This window comes from Sapajus apella, unplaced genomic scaffold, assembly GCF_009761245.1.
Source record: "Sapajus apella isolate SASKATOON/1434 unplaced genomic scaffold, GSC_monkey_1.0 scaffold27, whole genome shotgun sequence".
Classification (NCBI taxonomy): domain Eukaryota; kingdom Metazoa; phylum Chordata; class Mammalia; order Primates; family Cebidae; genus Sapajus; species Sapajus apella.
This window is the reverse complement of record NW_022436967.1, coordinates 18,313,199-18,334,385: the sequence shown is the minus strand read 5'-3', so window position 1 is coordinate 18,334,385 and position 21,187 is coordinate 18,313,199. Positions and strand designations below refer to the sequence as shown.

General features: G+C 37.4%; 1 protein-coding gene across 5 annotated transcripts in view; it reads right to left on the bottom strand.

The window, feature by feature from the left end:
* Positions 1–21,187, bottom strand: part of PRDM5 (PR/SET domain 5) — a 218,462-nt gene that overhangs the window by 17,038 nt on the left and 180,237 nt on the right. The window lies entirely within an intron of this gene.

Genomic DNA, 21,187 nt, shown 5'->3' with positions numbered 1-21,187 from the left:
CATCTGTTAGACACTGAAAATGACTAGCTTAAGGCAGTTCCATGTTTCAACATTGGATTGTGCTGCATTTCTTCCAATGATGTCCTGTCTTTGCAATGCTGGATGCTGGGTGGTTGCTGTGATGTAACTGCTTAAATTCTTAGATCATTTCTTTTGGTCTATGGTTACCATAAAAGTCTACTGAGATCCTCAGGGCATCATGAATGAAGAAACTTCGAGAACCCTTGATCTAGATGGTACAAATTGTTTACTGTCTAAGAGAAATTCCTAGAAATAAAAACTTTAGAATTAAATTTCCTACATTTTGAGGGGTAACTTTAAAAATAAATCAACTATGATTTATGTATTTTCCTTTTTTTTCCTTTGAGATGGAGTCTCCTTCTGTTATCCAGGCTGGAGTGAAATGGCACAAACCCGGCTCACTGCAACTTCTGCCTCCCTGGTTCAAGCAATTCTCCTGCCTCAGCCTCCCAAGTAGCTAGGATTCCAGGTGTCTGCTGCCATGCCCAGTGATTTTTTTTTTTTTTTGTATTTTTAGTAGAGATGGGGTTTCACCATGTTGACCAGGCTGGTCCAAACTCCTGACCTCAAGTGATCCACCTGCTTTGGCCTCCCAAAGTGCTGGGATTACAGGCATGAGCCACCATGCCTGGACAATTAATATATTTTCATTTCTATTACCTCATCTTTTTCCCAGGAGGATGTTCTTTTATAAAATCTAAATTACGTTTTTAATGAGGCATTTTTAATATAAAACAATAAAGTAAACTTAAGGCAAAGAAGTATCTCAAAAGAAAGAGAACAAAATTTCAAATTCCCTAGCCATCTTTAATACCAGGAACTCAGTCATATCAACATCTTTTTAGCCTGGATTAATTGTGAAATAAATTGATTAATGTTATTCCATCCCAACAGCTTGCAAGTTACTGCTTAGTGCATCATTAAAAAGTTTTGTTCGAATTTAAGTAAATTTGCAGTGAGGTTTTTATCAAATATATTTTCAAAATATTGCTATCAACATTTTTGGGCTAGGCACTGTGGCTAACGCCTGTAATCCCAGCACTTTGGGAAGCTGAGGTGAATGGATCACCTGAGGTCAGGAGTTTGAGACCCACGTGGCCAATATGGTGAAACCCCGTCTCGACTAAAAATACAAAAATTAACTGTGTATGGTGGTGGGCACCTGTAATCCCAGCTACTCGGGAGACTGAGGCAGGATAATCGTTTGAACCCAGGAGTGGAGGTTGCAGTGATCCAAGATCGCTCCATTGCACTCCAGCCTGGGTGACAAGAGTGAAACTTCCTCTCAAAAAGAAAAAAAAAGACCACACTTTTGAATTGAGGTAGTATATGCATGTTTCTTGTTAACAAGTTGTATTTATATTTTCTCCCTAGTATCAAAATATCTATAATTTTTTTTGCAGATTAAAAAAAAAACAGTATGTAAATAACCAGACAGACATACATGTGTCACTAACTAACCTAAGAAAGCCAACCTTCTCAATACAGGTGCAGCTCTCGATTGCCTTCTTCCCCACCACCTGCGGCACCCTCCCATCTCCTCAGGGATGATGGCTCTCTCAGATATGCTAGGTACCATTCCCTTGCCTTTCTCTATATTGTTACTACATATGTATGGGTGGAACCTTAGGACAGAGTATAATTTTGCCATTTTAAGTATGTAAATAGTATCATAGTGTATCCAGTTTTTCTGTGTTCTGTTGGGATGTACTTTATCATTGTTCAACATTAGCTTCACAGGCTTTTAGTCCTCGCTTTCATTTTTGTGAACACATATAGCTCATATTTACTAACTTTCGATGTTGTGCCATATTACATTCAATAGCTGTATACCACAGTTTATTTATATACATTCTCCAATGATGGCCAGCTAAGTTATTCCTAGTTGTTTACTCTTATAAATAATGTTGCTCTGAAAAATCTTGTACACTTGAATGTAGGTGAAAGCAGCTCTCTAGGGGATGTGTGCCTAGAAGTGGGACTGCATCTTCAACTTTTCTACAAATGAACAAATAGCTCTGCAAAGTTAATACACCAAGTTAATAAACCATTTTATATTCCAATAATCAGTGTATTCTTGTGATTCGATCACTTTATTTTAGATGTTTTAAGACTTTCATTAGGTACGTAAGTATATATAAATTTAAAACTATGTTATCGGAAAATAGAACCTTTTATCATCTTGACAGGACCGTCTCTATCTGTAATAATTCTTTTTTATCTTGAAACTAATGTGACTACAATATAGCTATAAAAGCTTTTTAAAATTAGTATTGGCCTGCTATATCCATCTTTTTGCTTTCAAACAGCCTATATCCTTATGTACGGGGAGTGACTTTTATAAAGAGTATATGACTAGATTTTTTTTAACCCAAACGTTTTGTGATCCAAAGATTACTTTTTTTCTAAGATGGTAAGTTTTGCCTCTTTACAAATTTGTGATTACTGACATACTTAAATGTATTTCCAATATTTATTTTATGCACAACTATTATCCTTTTTTCAAGTTTTTCCAATATATTTTCTTACATGTTTTAGATCGATCCTTTCCCCTGGTATTACTTTAAAAGTTATTATCTCTTTCTATCCTTTAAATGGTTATGCTTAAAATATTTCATTTTGTATATTTAAAACTAAAGTTTATCCATATGCTTTCTCTCTTACTAATACATGTCCTATAGAATGATCCTCTTACACATTAGTGTGTAGCAGTATTTTATTTATATCTTGATTTTTAATGCTGGTCTTAGTTTGAGCTGCCATAACAAAACACCATAGACCGGGTGGCTATAAACAACAGACATTTATTTCTCACCATTCTGGAGGCTGGAAGTTTAAGATCAGGGTGTCAGCGTAGTCAGGTTCACGTGAGGGCCCTTTTCTGGGCTGCAAATTGCCTGTCCTCACATGGTGGAAGGAAAATACTCTGGCCTCTTCAGCTCCTTATAAGGGCACTAATCCCATTCATGACAGCTATACCCTCATGACTTTATCAGCTCCCAAAGGTCCCATCTCCAATACCATCACACTGATGGCTAGCATTTCGACATATGAATTTGGGGAGAATACAAATAGTCAGTCCATTGTAATACCTGATATGGAATCATTATTATTTTTATATAATCAATGTGATTTAGCTTTACACATGTTAACGATTTCTTAAGTTTTCAAGCTTTTTTTTATGTATCTGATTTTCCAAGGATCTGTTGGTGGCAAATTATTTTTTAGTAAAAATGACTACTTTTCTCATTTCTTGTTGAACACAAGTCTACAAATCCAATGAGATATATATAAGAGACTCGTTTTACTCTTTGTATTTCTTAATCTCTCTTTACCACTTCCATTTCTTTGTGTTGTAGTCTAATTTCTCAAAATCAATTGATTTTAATAATCAGTTGATCAATTCTTTTTTCAGCTTGCTGTTTAATGGGACCTAGGGCTTTTCAGTTTTGTTATCATATTTTTAACTTCTAGAAGTTTTATGTGCTTATTTCCCAATTCCATTTATTTTTTGATACAATCAAATTTTTTCTCATAAGCAACTCTTGTTATTTATGCCTATTTAAAAATATTCTGGGCATTTAGGTAATTTATTTTATCCGACAAAGCATTATCTTAAGATTTTTAGAAGTCTGGTTCTGCTTTCTGTGGTTTCTCCTGTCTCCTGCTTGTGGCTTTTGTTTCCTTGGGCGTCTCTGGGATTTGAAACCATGAGCACACGTTTGGTGGTCTTTATCTGTTAAAATCCTGTGACCCCTAGGTTGAGGGTAAGTCCCTCCAGACAGAATTTGTGTTTGCTTCTGCCAGGCACTCTGGGATGCTATCAATCAAAGACTGTTTTAAGTTGATTTATTGCCTTAGGGTTTTCTGGTGAGGCAGATATTGTAAGTCTGAACTCTACATTTGAGGGAAGGATTGAGGTTATAAACTCTAAGAAGAAAGCTTTCCCTAGCCAGCAATTACTCCAAAAGTTAAATGTCTCAAGCACCAGACTTTACCAAAGGTAGATTATGTCTAGTCCCCAATTTTATTTTGAGCATAGCCTTTCTAGAGTCCAAGCATTTCAGTGGTATGGGATTCCATCTTGCCCTATAATCTGAACATATAGTGGGTCATGTTTTCCCTGACACCATGAAAAACCAAGTCTTGAGAACACCAACACTGGCAAACACCCTGCAGGTGCTGTATCCTCAACTTGAACTTATCACTCACTTTTGGCTCCATTTTTGCTCACTGAATCCTGAGGGTTACCATTACTTTTTTTTTATAAGTTCAGATGTTTGTTGTTTGCTTTGCTTTATCCAGCATTAATAAGCGCTCCTTATAGGGCCTTTTTTTTTCCTGGATATGAAGTGTCTACCATGTTGCCAGAAATAAAAGTAACTATGTGTATAATTTTAAAGATGTAAAAAATATATGTTTAATGAGTCTTTACAGTCATTAGGAAAAATATTGAATTTTCTTTATAGTCCAAAAAATATAATGTGCTTTCCCCTCTAGTCTGAATAAATATAATCTCTTTTCAAATATTGCATTATCTTTGGCAATTATTATTTCTTCAAATATTCTACAATTTTTTAAAAACTTGAAAATGAAAAGGTAATTTTAAATATTTAGATCAGAATTTATTTGAAGTTGCTGGGATTTCTTATTAAGATCTTTATTATATCCAAATGTTCTACTTAAACTTTTATTTAAAAAAAATACAAATGCATTATTATGAAGTATATGAGAAGGAAAAAAAAGCTTAATCCATACACTCTATTTGTAAGACCAGAAGTTATGAATACATGAGGGGCACAGCACCATGGCAGCTGCCAATCACAGGTGAAGGTTTTGCAGAGAACATTCTAAGACAGGGCCAACTGCTAAAATGCCACTCTAAGAGCAAGGGGAGGTAACAGGGAAGAAAAGACAATGAAAATCAAGGCCTGAGCACCACAGATTAAGAACAACCCTTTTACTCCTTCCAAAATTTCCTCTTAGGAGACACTGTCTAGGTGAGTATCTTAAACATTGTCCCTACAGATGCTTAAAAGAATGGTTATCTGCTAGTGTACTGAGATTCTGGTGGGGGATGAGGGCTTTGTAACTATCACAAGAGGTTTAAAAATGCAAACATGTATTAATCATTGGCTTAACTGAATAAATAATGTGTTATACACACGTGCGCACACACACACGCTAACCACTCACAAATTGATACTTCTTTATGCTTATAGATGCTATTGCTGATTAATTTAATATGCTTAACTTACAAATGTTGTTGAAATTATATTAACTTTCCTTATTTTCTCCTTCACAATATACTACAAGTACAACCACCATGTATTTATATGTGCATGTTGGCAGAAAAGTAAGGGATAAAATTTACACAGTTAGAAAGGTTCATCCAATTCAAGAAGCTTGAAGAGGAACTCATTTGATTAAGTACTTTTCAATCTGCCAGCTCTTCTCTACCTAGAACAATTTAAAGCCAGGGAGTCCTTGGGGTTTTGCCCTAAGAAAAGCCCATGAAGGCCCCACGATCACATTTCTATGTCAGTCTGGCAAGAAAGTCTCTCTGTCTTAACTAAGTATATTAACAGGCAGCTGTGTTTTCCCTTCAAATGCCTCTCTTCTTCATCCCAGATCTTAAATGGAGCCCGCACTATTCCTGAAAATATCACAAGAAGAGATATAATTCCTAGCAGATACAAGTCAGACTGTCTATAGTGCTCCTTGGAGGAACTTCTAATGCCTACCATTGAAAACGATTCCAATTTATAGTGAATGTTATCAAAGCAAGTTTTAGAGCCATCTCCAGTAAATGGCTCTTATACTAGAGGCAGAGCCAGAGGTCGTAAGTCACTCACCTCTAAAGTTAAGGGAACCAAATAAACTGAAATAGGAGAAAATAAATGCATTTTCTTCCTCAAAGAGTAGACCCTCACATACCCCCTCCCTCACTAATTTCTTTTCATTACCCCTAATAAACTCTGTCAAAGAAGTACCAATCTGCACATGGTCAACAGTTAGACAGGAAGAAGAGGCTGAGTGGTACAGGGGATGAGATTGGAGAGGCACTGACTTTTGTTCCTGCCCCTTTCTCTGAAAATCGTGAAAAAAAAATTCTTCATTGCCTCTAGAGCCTTCCTGAGTAGAATAGGTAGTATAAATTATACACTTTAACTCATTAGCTGAATTTAAGCAGAGAAAGAATGATTAGGTTCTTGATTAATTCTGTTTCTGAATGATTACACAGTTTAACTGACAAATAGCTTGTCCTTTGTCATCATAACTTGGGAATCATCACTAAATGGAGGCAATCTATTTGTCAGTTAAACTACGTAATGTATTAGAGGGAGAATTAATCAGGAGTCTCATCAGTCTAGCTTTAATCAGACAATACTTGGCAGAATTCATTCAAAAGGTAGGATTTATATACAGCTCTATGCCCTGCACCTTGTAATCTAGCTAATAAAAAGTCGTATTTTGTGTAGTTAATGCCCACCTATAAGAACAGTATCTTCAAATGTTAAATTTTTTGATAAGATAAACTGAATTAATAAATCTCAACATCATCTGAGAGGGTAATGCAGAAACAAAGTTAAAATTTAGATAACCTTTGGAGAACTCTGAATGTGAAGTCCTTAGAAATAGAAATTGATTAGAAGCTTTTTTTTTAGTTGAGCTAAGAATTCCTGACCAAAAGGTTAAAGGTATGACCCCATCGCACAGGCTACCAATGATAAGCACGGGTCAACCTTGGATCCCTGGATAGATCTATCCCAGGATGGATCCCGGGTGGATGATCCACACACAGTAGGTACATAATACAAAGATTTCCTGTATTTCGTGTCTATATTTTACATTAGACCACAATCAAATAAAATGGAAAATAAAACCAGGGAGCTCTTTCTCTTATAGTCAGAGGCCAAGGTAAAGGTGTCACAAAATCATAGAATGATGCTTAATATGTTCTCTTTCATGACAGTCTGACTACTGAAATTGAGAAAGGGAAACTTATAAGCAAAGAAAAGAAAACAGGAAGACTGGTGAGCATGGTGAGGACTGTCAGCCTGTGGTCTTCTGAACATATATAACCACAGGTTTACTTAGGAGAAAGTTTAACTTGTGAGTGAAACACTAGCTATTCTGTGGTTATATCGTCTATGAAAACACTGGATGAACATGCCTCTTCTCTGTGTCTTGCTCAAAGCTGCAGCAAAGCCACAGTGCACACACTTAATGAAATAATTTCCATGTAAGCAACCTAGATTTCAAATAAAATTTAGAGAACCTTACCAAAGAGGAATCAGATGTAGAAGATGGTCTTTGTCTCGCTCTCTCTCTCTCACACACACACAGAAAGATATTTTAGGATATAAAGGGTATGTATATCTTTTGTGCCAAATTAATATTGTTTGGTTACTTTTCTATTTTATAGCCATTAATGTTTATTAAAACTCACAAAAATGATACATTTCACCACATGATTATTTCCTATTTTAAATTTAAAAGTAAATCTTAAAAATTCATAAGGCACCCTCACTAAGGAGAGACCTTGGGAACACCATATTATCAATATACACTCAGGCCTTTCTGCAAAAGTGGATAGTTTTCATGCCTTTAATTTTATATTATGATTTTTTTGCCTTAACAAAAATGTTAAAACAAAGGTTCAGCTGAAAACAAAATAGTGTTTCATTTAAAAAATCCATGAGGCATAGATTTGGTGTGAATGTCTTAAATATGAAATTTCCAGATAAAGTAAATTTTATAAATTCCTAGTTTCCCATTTTCTCAGCTGCTACAGCAGTGGCTGATCTGTCAGACATATTACAAACTGTGGCATAGATGAAATTAACAACTTGTAAACAAAAAAGCCTGTGTTATATTTTTTAAAAGATGTAGGGCAGGTTCACTTAACCCTCAAACTTCCTTTTCTGCAAAATGTCTCACTAATTTCCACTGTGTAATATAGAGCCTCAAGTGTGAGGAAAACCACAGACGGTCAGTTGTTGACTTTCCAGCCTGTACTCTAGCAAGAAACTATTTGCCAAACTTTCCTTAGACAAGGCACACAGCACTTAAACTCCCCACTGTGGTCCAGAGCAAGGTTTCCGGATCTCAGCAAAAGGGCCAGATAATTCTTTGCTGCGAGGACTGTCCTGTGCACCCACTAGATGTCAGCAGTACACCCTTCCCCACTTCATCCTCCACCCCAGTTGTGACAACCCAAAATATCTCCAGACATTGCCAAATGTCCCCTGAGGGCAAAACCATAGAAACACTATAGACAGTGTTTCTCAAACCATCTATAATGAAAGATTGTTCTTCCCAGTCTATTGCAGAGTGATACTTTTATAAAAAAATATAAAAATGAATTACTAGAAAAATTATCATGTACTTGAGTGGCACAGCAATGCCAAAATGCTATGAGACTCCTAAATACTTCCTCATGATTTCTTTATTTATCACAGACCAGAAATAAAGAGTTTGTGGGTTGCCACTGGTCTGCAAGCCACACTTTTGAATAGCACTGGTCTAGGACAAAAATATCTTTGATATTAGGGTGCCCATAATTCAATTTTATCACCATCGAGATGAACAAATTCTGCAATAGACCTTATATAAAGATATCTATCATCATAATTATACTTACACCTTGAATTACATATAATTTTAATTTTACATATAAAAATTCAAGTTTTATGGCTGGGGTAGTGAGGAGGTTATAAATGAAAAAAGAATACTTCTTGAACTTGGCTGAGGATACGTGGGGATTCATTATCCTATTCTCTGTTTTTGTAGATTTCACATTTTTCTTCTAAAAAGTTAAATTTGTTTTTTTTAAAAACTGTTTTCATGCTATTCTAAAACTTAAAATATCACCATTATCCTTCTGCATCAGGGGTCCTGTCTTTATCTAGGGAAACTATTTTTGATATCAGGAAGATCAATAGTATAAACATTAAACCATCTCAGAAGTCATAAACTGTGCCTTCCATGCCTGCTTTGAGACAACCTAGTGCTCCAGGGACCGGCCCTGCTGTGAGCCACAAAAACTCAGACTGGTGAGCAGTAGATTCACAAAACCTGGCCCTTCTCTCCTCAACACCAGCATGGCCAAGCTGTTCACATGTGTCTGGAGTAAGGGGCTTCTTGCACTCTTATATGACAGGGTATGTATATAACTGGGCCAGCAGTTATACTTCATGTGGAAATTCCCACAACAGATCCTCCAAGAATAAAATAGAGCAACAGACATGGACCTTTGGTGGCCCTGACCACTGATCAGAGAGAGATGAGCCTTGATGTGTGCTCCTCAACATGGCAGAGGCTGTGAAACCCATGCTGCATTTTCAGAGTCCTCCATTTTCCTAGGAATCAGGTAAGATTAGTAGTCTTCCCTTAGTATAATGGGCTTTGAGACCAAAAGATGACTACCCACTTCTATAAACCAAATTCTCAACAGAATCACAGGTGAAATTTAGAGGAGGGTTTGCAAGTGTGGCCCCATGGATTTCTATTACACACAGCTGGGGGAACAGAGCTACAGCCCACAGTACAGCATGCCATATATCTAACAGTTCCTCTTAATGGCCCCCTTTCTGAAAGTGCATGTGCCACCAGCTGCATACAATCAAAATGCATTGAGTTTCCCTCTAACAAGCAGCCTTGCTTAGAAAACTTCTTTTACAGATGTTTATAGCTTTTGTGGCTTTTTATTCACCATCTTATTTTTATAGCCAGTGTGATCTTTCAACATATGACAAAACAGAACCAGGGCCTAGTAAACAATGCACCTAAAAATTATAACTCTTAGGAAGCTAGGAGAATATTTAAAACAGGTTTCTATATAACACATCCATAATTGGTTTTGCATTGTAGCTAAGGAAAAACACACTTCTATAAATTAGGAAAATGAATTGCACAAACAACACATAGAAAACTAAAAATAAGCACAGTAAATAGGATATAATTTTTATATTAAAGTGCTGCATACAGACTTTAAATAGAAACAAGGAGGCACCTGGTCCCTTTTAATTTATCACTCTGATGTCCACAGAATAGTGCATGTAAATGGAATGGCTGGGCAGCCAGAAAATCCTATCACTTGCACAGAGGTGATAAAAGAGCTTTTCTGGCATAAAGCATGCAAAGAACAATCCAAACTAGCTAAAAAGCTTTGTTTACCTGGAGCAGCAGGGGTGACTTGAACTAGTCCATTTGGAATCGTGAGACAAAACTGATGAAACTAAACATTTCCCTAATATTCTCCTAACTTCTAGTCCAGTGGACTTCAACCCTGTGTGCACACTTAAACCACCTAGGGATCTTTTAAAAAACATTGATGCCTAGGGCCCACCCTCAGACAGCCTGATTTAACTAGTTTGGGCAGGGCCAGGCACTAGCATTTTAAAAGCTCCCAAGGTGCCTCTAATGTGCAACCAGAATTTCTGAGAACTTCTGATTTAGTTCACCAACCTCTACCATAAGGATTATAATAATAAAAACAATGACAAAAACAGCAGCAGTAACAACTCCTACTCTTTCTACTACTACTGTTATTTATACACCCCTGCATTGCTGCCTACATTCACAAACTGCCCACCTTCTGCTGGCTAAGTGCTAGGAAATTTAGAGGCTTTTTTCCCATTTAGTATTAAGCAATGCTGCCAATTTGCTATGGTTATTCTCACTTTACAATGAAGAAACATTTGTTTAAAAACATGACCAAGGTCACGGTAAGGCAATGGCTATGCGTTAGTTAAGGATAGGCTGAGGTAAACATCCAGAATGACTCAGTGAGTCTGGAGCACAGGTGTATAACTCCACTTGTTATTACAGCCATGTAGCCATAACATGGGAAGGCCATCACTTGGCTCTAAGCCACTGCTCTCTGTAAAAGATATAATTGCCCCGTTGACACTGTGCAGGCTTGGCTTAACATGGCTTAACATGGTGGGTGACCAGAGAAAGAGAGAGTGAGTCACAGCTGTCCCTCTTTGCAGAAGGACATAGGGGAGCCAGGACACAGCTTGGCCTGCTTGTATCCAAAGAGAAAAAGAGTTAAGTTGTTGACTCTGACGGCGGGGAGAGTTGGCTGTGCAGCTCTGTATGGGAGCTGCTGGACTAGGCAGATGAGACAGGGCGAATAGTATGAGAAAGCTGTTGACGAGAGCTGCTGCTAAAGAAAACCATCTTTTACCTGCCTACTATCCTCCGAGTGTTCTTTCTACTCATCCACCCACTCCCTCAAACCTCAGCATGGGTTAGAACCTGACCCTGGGCGTGACATTTGGCGTAACTGTGAACTTGACAGTTATACAATCAGAGGGCAGAACAAAAAATAAGGCACTTGTAATCCCCGGCCTGTGTCTGGGGTTACTCTGCTTCCTACCTGAGCCTCTTCCCTGGTCTATATCACTGCTGGCAGAACCCTGATTCTATCTGGGTGTTACCTTCTGCCTGGTTAAGCAACCTGGAGGAGGACCCTCTCCAGCCCAGCCCCAGAGATTGTGGTTTCATGGTCTGAGCTATGGCCTGGGCTTTGGCAGTTTTAAAATATCCCCCAGTGATTCTAATTTGCAGACGCATTTGGGGACCGATAAGCTAACCCAGTATCAGCAATTCCGTTTCCCTTGCAGTGATGGGTTTAGCTTAGAGCATGTGACCCAACTGTGGTTGCTGGGAAGGTAAGTCTATGGGAGATTCTCGAAAAGACCTCTTCTGCCTGTTGATGCAGACTGTGTTAGGAGAGGCTGTTGGAGCTGCTGCAGCCAAGTGCTGAGCACGCGAGGAGCTGGCTGAGGATGGCAGCAGACATCAGAAAAACCAGGACCGCTAACGACCCTGTTAAGCTATTAACCAACCATGGATGGCCCTTCCTCTGAAGTTCTTATCATGTGATTTAATACAAATCCTGATCGTTTTAGGCCCTTTCAGTTGGGGTTTTGGTTAGCTTGGGATAAAAGTCATCCTATAGCCTAGATCTTTCCAATCATCACACTATATTCCAATAGCCCTATCCTGGTGACACAGAATAGCCCTATTCTAGCTCACTTTGAATAAAAAATTCAAAGTCAGTGGCTATTAAAAATGGTAATACACAACACAGCCTAAGAATCCCAGCTCTAAAAATGGTAACGGGTGTTCTTTTAGACAGCAACATTTTTCTTACACATATAAAGAGAGTTACAAAGGGAGCCGAAAATATATTTGCTGATAAGAATTCTGAGAACAATATACTGTGCATTGTAACAATGTCCTTTGTAATCTTTGAAAGAAAAGGAAAGCTGGTTAAGTGAAAGAATGTTATTACTTAAATTATCTAATTGGAAATTACTTCAGTCCCTGCATAATGACTAAGTGTTTAGATTAAAAAAAAAAATCTTAGAAGAATCATATGAACAGGAAAATTTTGTTATAAGAAAAGTTATGCTCACCATCTTAAAAAATTATGAGGCAAACTTTAAAAAAGAATGCAAATTGTAATGAAAATATAAGGAAGTATAAAGGAAAGAAAAAGGAATATAAGAAAAGTAAATATGATAAAAAATATATGGAAAATATTAAAACATATATACACACACTTAGGCTGACAGATATATATAGTGTCTAAGGCAAAAATGTTGAGTTTCAAATAACATTCTGAACAGAAGTCAACTATGAAAACAATAAAATTTTCAGAGTTGGGAGAGCAGGTTTCTGATGTAACTGTCTTGTTCTCTTGTAATGTATCATCCTCGTTGCTTTTATCTTAAAAATTTGCTAATGAAAATCAAAGTAAGTCTTACAAATTTAAGATAGCTCAATTCTTTTTTTCATGTTGCTGGGAGTTTCCTTTACTAATAGAACATTTCTGACAAGTGTATAATAATCTCAGACCCAGTAATCTATCACCAAAGGAAAATTTAGGAAGAGCAATATTAAATACTTCCTCTAAAAAGGTCTTTTCCTATATTTGAACTAGTACTTTAAGCTTACATACCAATTAATTTAAGTGTTCCAAGCTCTATTTACAAAGGATCTGACAGCAATCAAGATAATTCCCATGATTAAATGATGTCATTGAGAGTAATTTCATCAGCAAAAGTCTCCATGGAATATTGGTCAAGACACTGTGTTAGAAACCAAGGGAAACACAAAAAGGTTTAAAATGTGGTCCTTATCCTCAAGAAGAGTACAACAAATTAGTTAAGAAAATCTTGGTGGGTGGAATAGATGAATTTGAGTTGTACCTGTCCATCACCTTCAGCTTTTGTTGTTACACAATTTGAAGTATGGTATGCAGCAAATACCTACTATCCTTGTCGATTTGGGGGGATAATGCAGGAGTACAGAGAATGAAGTGAAATGAGAATTCAACATAGTCACAGACTCTTACATTTAAGAAGCAGATCCAGCCAGTTCACACAGAACTGAATTAATTCAACTTTCCCACTTCCAAAATGAACAAGAATGCTTTCTGACATATGTGATGGTGGCAAGTGTAATCCATCTTTGAATAAAACCATAAGGTTTATTCAGAGGTCTGTAGGAGAAAGGGATTAGGTACATGTAAAGCCTTAGAAAAAGGATATCTAATTCTAGAAAAAAAAAAAAAACATACTTATCTCATCACACAATTTTGAAAATAATAAGAACACAGCAGAAAGGTGCTATTACACATGCAGCTAATTCACCCATGACTAACAGAGCATTCATTTTAGCCAAATTTATGTCAACAGGTGAAACAAAACCATCAAGGATCAGGCAGAAGTCAGAGGAAATCATATCAATATAAATTATGTCTCTGAGTGAACACTCTGACATATGCAAGGAGCTAGTAGTATAAACCTGCCCTAAACTTTAAAATGCTGCCTATTTGTACAGGTGAGGATTCCACTGTTGTCCTGGCAGAGATCTTGCTAGATTTTAATTTGCTGAAAATTCATAAAATATTTTGACAAAAAGTCAGTCAGTCTAAAAGATTAAAACAAAAAGATGACAACAGCATTACTATAATAAATGAGAAATATTTATTTTCTAAATTTGAATACCATTAACATTTTTAAATTCCAAAGGTAACTGCAGAAGTTTTTTTTTTTTAACTTAGAAAATTAGCATCTTTACTATTTACCCTTTTCAACTGATACAGTTTTTTTTCTGTAAGCAAATTTGAGTTCAATCTTTCACAAATGGGTGTTTGTGAAAACTTCTGTAATTTCTGATGATGCTACACAGACTTCACCAGGCAGGCGTATCCTCTGCAAAACACCATTGGTACCTCCAAAATAAAATGACCCTACTGTCATCAGCAGTGACCAGGAAAAAAAAAATCACATTTCATTTTTTTTTTCTTAATAGGCCTTGGTGACATTTTACCCGCTTGCTTTTGGTTGTTTTCACTTCAGTGTGTTCCTCGAGAAAGAGCATCTCATTAACTTATTTCAAAAAACCATGAAAAATGTGACCAATCATCCCTGTTTGCCCAGGACTAGCCTGGTTTTAGCACTGAAAATCCTACACCCTGGGAAACCAGAAAGGTCGTGGTTAGAGCAAGATAATGCCAACTCTGTTTCTGTGTAAAACAGCATCATCTGAATTCAGGAATCATAGCCAATTATAATGGTCCATTTAGATCTATCTAGGAGATAGACTGTATGTGTCAGCCTGGAAATCCACCCAGCTGTCATAGGCAAATGTACTAAATAAGAAGGATTCTGCTAACACAATCTCTCATTCTTCCTATGCCCTGATCTCTCATCCCTTATCTAGTCACAGTCTATCATCCCACTGGCAGAACAAGCTGTTACTAAGGAAAAGTACTAACAAGACCTCTAGCTAGCCCTTTCTCATCTCATGCTGCCCCACTGAGAACACTGGCTGCCCATCCTAGTGGGTACAAGGTGGAGCGCTGCAGGGACAATGATGGAGTGTTGGGCCTGGGAGGGAGAAGGGTAGTGCTTTGGACGGAAGTACCAAGTTTTGCCTCAGGCCAAACAAAATGCTTTCTCCCTCAAGATGATGAGGTTTTGTTATTTTAAGAAAAAATATTTTTACAGAGAGAGCTACTTATAAACTGTCCAGGTTACCAAGAAATCATCCAATTCATTCTCTTAGAATATATTAGGTAAAAGAAGACTGAATTGAGGCAGTTTCCTTGTTTTAATTATATCCAAAGCCACAGAGAACCTCATAGACCCATGGATCTCAATGTTGAATCATTCCTTTGCACACTGAGATGATTTTGTTTTGCTGTACTTCTTTACATTGTTCTTTAGTTTAGATATCCTGGTGCCTTCTAACCTATAAGAAAAGTTGGTGCCTTCACAGAGTATGGTAACCTATAAGAAAAGAACTGCCAGCACACTCTCCCACTATTTTGTTCTCTCTCCTTTTCTAATTGCAGTTGTGGCTGTTTTTCTACTAGTGGCCAAGTATCCTCTATGTCAAGTCAACATAAGTAATACACCTAGAAGACGATTCAGTTAACATAATTCTTACTTTGTACATAAAGGAGCTAAGCTACAATGAAGCCCGAATGCTCAAAGAGAATTCAGTGAGTACACATTTCTCTCTGCTCAAAGAATATCCACAACCAGTCTCCAAAGGGCCTCTTTCTGGGCAAGGATGAAAGAAGATACACTGGGAACCTGAAGACAGAAATGGGGGTGGAATAGGGAATGATAGAAGCCTCTGGGGCTTTGAGCCCAGTATTACATGAAAAGGAACAGACTCTTAGCATGCAGCAGCCGCAGCACTGGCATTGGCTCCTAATGGGACAGATGTAGAAAACTCACTCATGCTCTGTCAGTGGGGAATAGAAACAGAATTCAGTATTAAAAAAATTTAAAATTCAGCCATTGAGTCATCTATTACTTGGTGATAAACTGTCCCGCATGTTAAAGACTATATTCTAGGTGGAATGTCATTTTTTTGGCAATGACATGGTAGACTGCTTACATGTCTGAAAACACATGTTAATTTTAGTCCCTTAACTCTGTTGCCTCTACAAAGCCAAATAATATGTAATAGATCCAAAGCAGTCAGGCATACCACATTCCAGCAAAATGTTAATTTTAACTTACACTGGCACGGTGAACATTTGAATGGAGTACATTCATTCACTGAATAGAAGGAGTAGCTCAAAGAGCAACCTTCAGCAGCATCCAAGAAAGATTATGTACATGTGTGTGTGTGCGTGTGTGTGTATGATATGTATACATATAGATATGATTTAGAAAGTAATGAAAAAGGTTTGACCCTAATGGAATTCAGTGTAATGCACATTGACTCTCATCCGGGAAACTGTCTAGAACTGCCCCACTATGTGCCGAGTTTTTGGACTAGGATCCAGTCTGTGTCTGGCATGAATACTCCAGGATATTTGAGTTCTGGGTCAAGTCCAGTGCTACAGGCTGGAGGACTGGGTCACCAGGCATGCAGTAGGCCTCAAGGGCAGTACTAAAGCTTAACGAGGGTCTCCAAATGTCTGGCACTTTTTGCTGAAACAGAAAAGTATTATGCATTTTGAAGGTACCAGTGAAGGGCTGGGTGTGATGGCTCATGCCTATAATCTCGGCACCCTTGGGAGGCTGAGGCAGGTGGATCACTTGAGGTCAGGAGCTCGAGACTAGCCTGGACAACATGGTAAAACCTCGTCTGTGCTAAAAATACAAAAAAAAAAAATTAGTTGGATATGGTGGCTCATGCCTGTAATCCCAGATACTTAGGAGGCTGAGGCAGGAGAATCGTTTCAACCCAGGAGGTGGAGGTTGCAGTGAGCCAAGATCATGCCACTGCACTCCAGCCTAGGTGACAGAGTGAGACTCCATCTCAGGAGAGAGAAAAAAAAAAGAAAAAGAAAGTACTAGTGAAGAACATCAGACCATCGGCAATTTTCTGTTGCGATCATGGTTGGTCCTTACATGAATGGTTTATGTCACTCACAGCTTAGCCTAGCTCAACTGCTGACCCTGGGGTTAAAGGCCTCCGGTCTCGTTGCCAGTCCTCAGAGCCTCTTGACCTTTCTTCCTGCTTCATGATTTCCAGACACCAAATCTCAGATCAGTTGCCTACCCTATTCATCTGTTAGAATCCAGCATCAAGGCCACAAGCAATCAGCACCATCATAATCACTGTAAATCAGAGATTTACGAAAGACAGGAAAAACCTTAATAATCCATCTGTCTCATATGTCATTACAGTATAAATAAATAGCATTTGGTGATGAAAATGTATTTGGAAAATTGTTCCCAATTCTGGTTCCTATTATTTCCATTTATAATCTTGAACACATAATGACATAGGAAACTAAATGATGTATGGTGTGTGTGTGTGTGTGTGTGTGTGTGTGTGTGTATAAAATACATATATATATAATACATATATGTATTCTTTCTGATTTGATTCCATACAATTATGATTTCAGAGAACACTCAGTTACACTTAATAATATACAATATTAATAAAAAGACTAATCAATTTTTTCTTTAAGTGAATGCTTGCTTTCATTTTGCAAGGATGTGACATCATGGAACTTGGTGTACTAATACGTTCTGTACAAATTCTTATCTTCCACTTTACCAGTAAGCAACATCTACCCCTCGCCCCCACCTCCGGCTCCTTACATACTCTGCCTAGTGTTGCACTAGATGCATGTCACTGGCTTTCTAATATTCATATTTTAAAATACTCTAGAAAAGAACTGAGGTTGCAAGAAAGGATAACATCCATACTTCGAAGCTTCCATAATGGAGAGCCTCATCAAATAGAAAATATACACAAGGAATATGATTTGTCTGAAAAAAACCCAAATGTATGATAAAAAAAAATGGTTGTATGATAAAGAAATGCGTGTGTGGTAAAGAAATGTAATTTAGAATTGAAAGCAGAACTAAAAGAAAGACAAAAGCTGAAGGTAAAGAATATAATTTTACAAGTAGCACATTTAAAAATATTCCTTAAAAGCAAGTAAACTGAAGCCTGCCCAGAAAGATATGAATCTAGGACCCCCGAGGAAATGGCTTTCCCTGTAATGAATCGTGGTTGACACCGTGCATAGACATGAAGTCTCAAGCAGGAAGTGAAGAAAGAGATAGCTAGAGCTCAGATGTTTCTCAGGATAAGCAGGTTTTTACTTCAGCATCAATACGGTTTCGGTCAAACTGAAAATGATACCATGTTCTCAGAACAACCAAATGCCTCCATTAGAGTACAAATAAAGAAATCAAAGAATAACAGCTTTTTTATGGAGCAAAAGGAAAGATCCATAACTATATTTTAATGAATGACTTTTACCCTTAAGACTGTTTCCTTCATGATTTTAAGAATACATTTTGTTACAATACCTAGAAATACTGAAATTGAAGAATTTTTCAACCCCACAACATCCATGAGATGAAGGCAGCACGATCGAGAGGCCCCCATAGGTCTTTCAAAGCGATAATTCCAAAACACCATCTTGATATAAACCTGCCATGTGACCTATTGTGAGGCATGATTGGCCTAAACGTTTCTTCCTGAAAAATTATATCAAAAATAGCCATTATCAAAGATATGAAAGATTCATATTGAAAATGCTGTCTTGATTTCCTATGATGCAAAGAAACTACAATACAAGGAATTTAGGTAAAAATGTGGACAGTCTCTCAACATTAAATTTCTCTTAGTATAATGTATTACAAGGGACATGAAATATCTCTTCCTGGTGGCTTCCAAAACATTTCAGAGAAAATAGCTTCTAAGCTATAAGTGAAGGGAAAATGCTGTTGAGGTCCTAGTGGCACCACTAAAACATTTCCTGAGTGGGGTGTCCCCATGCCAGTCATCTTGGTGTGCTTCCAGGATAAAACGTTAGAGCAGGAATCCTGAGGACCATGTACTGAGGAAGTCCAGCGGACCCAAGAGATACTGTAGCAGCAACAAGTTTAAACAAGTTTATTGAACTGAATGGGAAATTGACACTAGTTTTCTTATGATTTTTCTAAAAGATTCGTTCATTCAATATGGAACATAATACTTAAGAACATCTTGATGGCTGCATATACAGTAATGAAGAATAAGGTCTTTAAAGACAAGCTAATTTCCAATCTTGGTGCTGCCCATTACTAGTCATTGTAGTAATGACAGCCTGGAATTTGGACAAGCTACTTAAGCTCTCTAAGCCTCACTTCCCTCATTTGTAACATAGAATATTATACCTATGTCATAGCATTTTGCTTATTTTAATGGTTGGCACATAATAATAACAAACTTATTTTATGTATAATATTAACCTGCTTTCTTCTCTTTACCATTGCAATATGCATATAAATGCAATGTTATTCAGAATTGAAAAAGGCACATGAATCATGTAAATATAACTGGTGATTTTATATAGAAAGAAAATTATGTAGGAACCTCAACATAGCATTGTTCTTGAAATCCATTTATGGGATCTTGGGATAAAGACAGATAAGTCTTTATCCCAAGATCCTTGTGATACTTTAGTAATTAAAATTCTCTGAACAGAGAACAAGATGAACATATAATTCTGTTCCAGAAAGAAAATAGCATGGAAATATTGTATTACTTTTCTAAGAATAATGGCCTCATTTCTTTTAAATATTAATTGCATATTGCCTAGCTTCAAAACAAAGAAAACTCTCTTTATATATATTTCAGACAGCATGTACTTTCCTTTAAATCCTGAAGTATATTATTAAAGTCTAAAGATAATACAATGGTGGTGAAGCAACAATCAGCTTAGATACTAAATATTTATAGAGTTTTATTTTAGCAAAATCTGCAATCTGCTGTACACATACTCTTTGTAGATATACCAAGTTCATAAAGAAGTTTAGTAGACATCCTGAAACAACTATACTGCATTATTATTACAAATGGGGCTGCCTAAGCCAAAGAGATGAGGTTATTTCCTGACACCATTCTGCCCAGGCTCTTACAAGAAGAGGTGCAGATAAGATACGGAAGCCCTTAGAGTTTCCTCTGCAGCAGCCGTGAGAAATAAAGAGACGGGTAGACTAAAACATTACTCACCTAAAGCCCTGCTATTTATACTTGAATAATGACTATGACACTTTATAGTCAGTTCAACAAATACCTAACACATTCCCACTGTGTGCCAGGCAGTCAGCTAGACTCTGAAGTTCCTCCTACCCACAAGCAAGACATTTTTACAAGTGTGTAATTTGGGGGAGAAAGTGACGCCGACAAGGTCAGTGCAGTACAATGTACAACAAGTGATGATAGCACAGAGAAGAGGTTCCTCACCCAGCTATAAGATGAGATGGTCAGAAAATGATGGAGGAGGTGATTTCACTTAAGCAGGGGTCTTCTTGTTTTTAACAAAAATTTGCAATATGATTAAGAGGCCAGGCAGTAAAGCAGAGAAGCAGGTATCAGTTGAAACAAGAATAAAACTAACAAAAGTCTAGAAAAAGAATGGTATCATTTTGGGCTGGCAAATGAGATTGGAGAAATACCTACTTTATATTTATTCCCTTGTTTTGAGTAATAGAAAGTAATTCTATTTAGTGTGGCAACAAGCTTAAGAAAAGATGACAGTTCCAGAATTCCTCATAGCTAAGTGTGGTCATGTGGAAGTTGGTGAGGACTTCCAGAAAGCTCCTTAGTGGAAGTGTAACCAGCAGGGGCACATCTTGTTGCCCTCTCTTGCCTCCTCCTTCCTGTTGCCTGGAATGAGGATGTGATGGCTAGAGTAGCAACATCCATTTTGAGTCACACTGGAACCTTGAAAATGGAAGCCACATGCCTTGATGACTTTGTGGAAGTGCCAAACTAGCCCGGGACTGCCTACCTCTGGACCCTTATGAATAAACATCTTCGTGTTTAAGATAAATGAGTGAGTCTCTGTGACTAGCAAGGCAAGCAATTTCTGACACCAAGCTGGTTGAAAATATTAAGGGTATAATTAGGGTATAATTCTGTGAGTGGCTGACAGAAGTTGTAATGGTCCCTTATAGCTAAAACAGTTAAGAAACTGTGTGTCTGATGAGGTGTTCAAATTAATGCTGAACCATCTCAGGATAAGGGCAGGCACTGGGGTGGCTTAAGAGGAGCTCCTGCAGTCTTTACCACATGGAGATCATCTAAAAGATTGGTAGCTGAACATAAAAGAGAATTTGCAGGGTCTATTTTCTAATTGTTTTATTCTTGAGACCCAGTATAT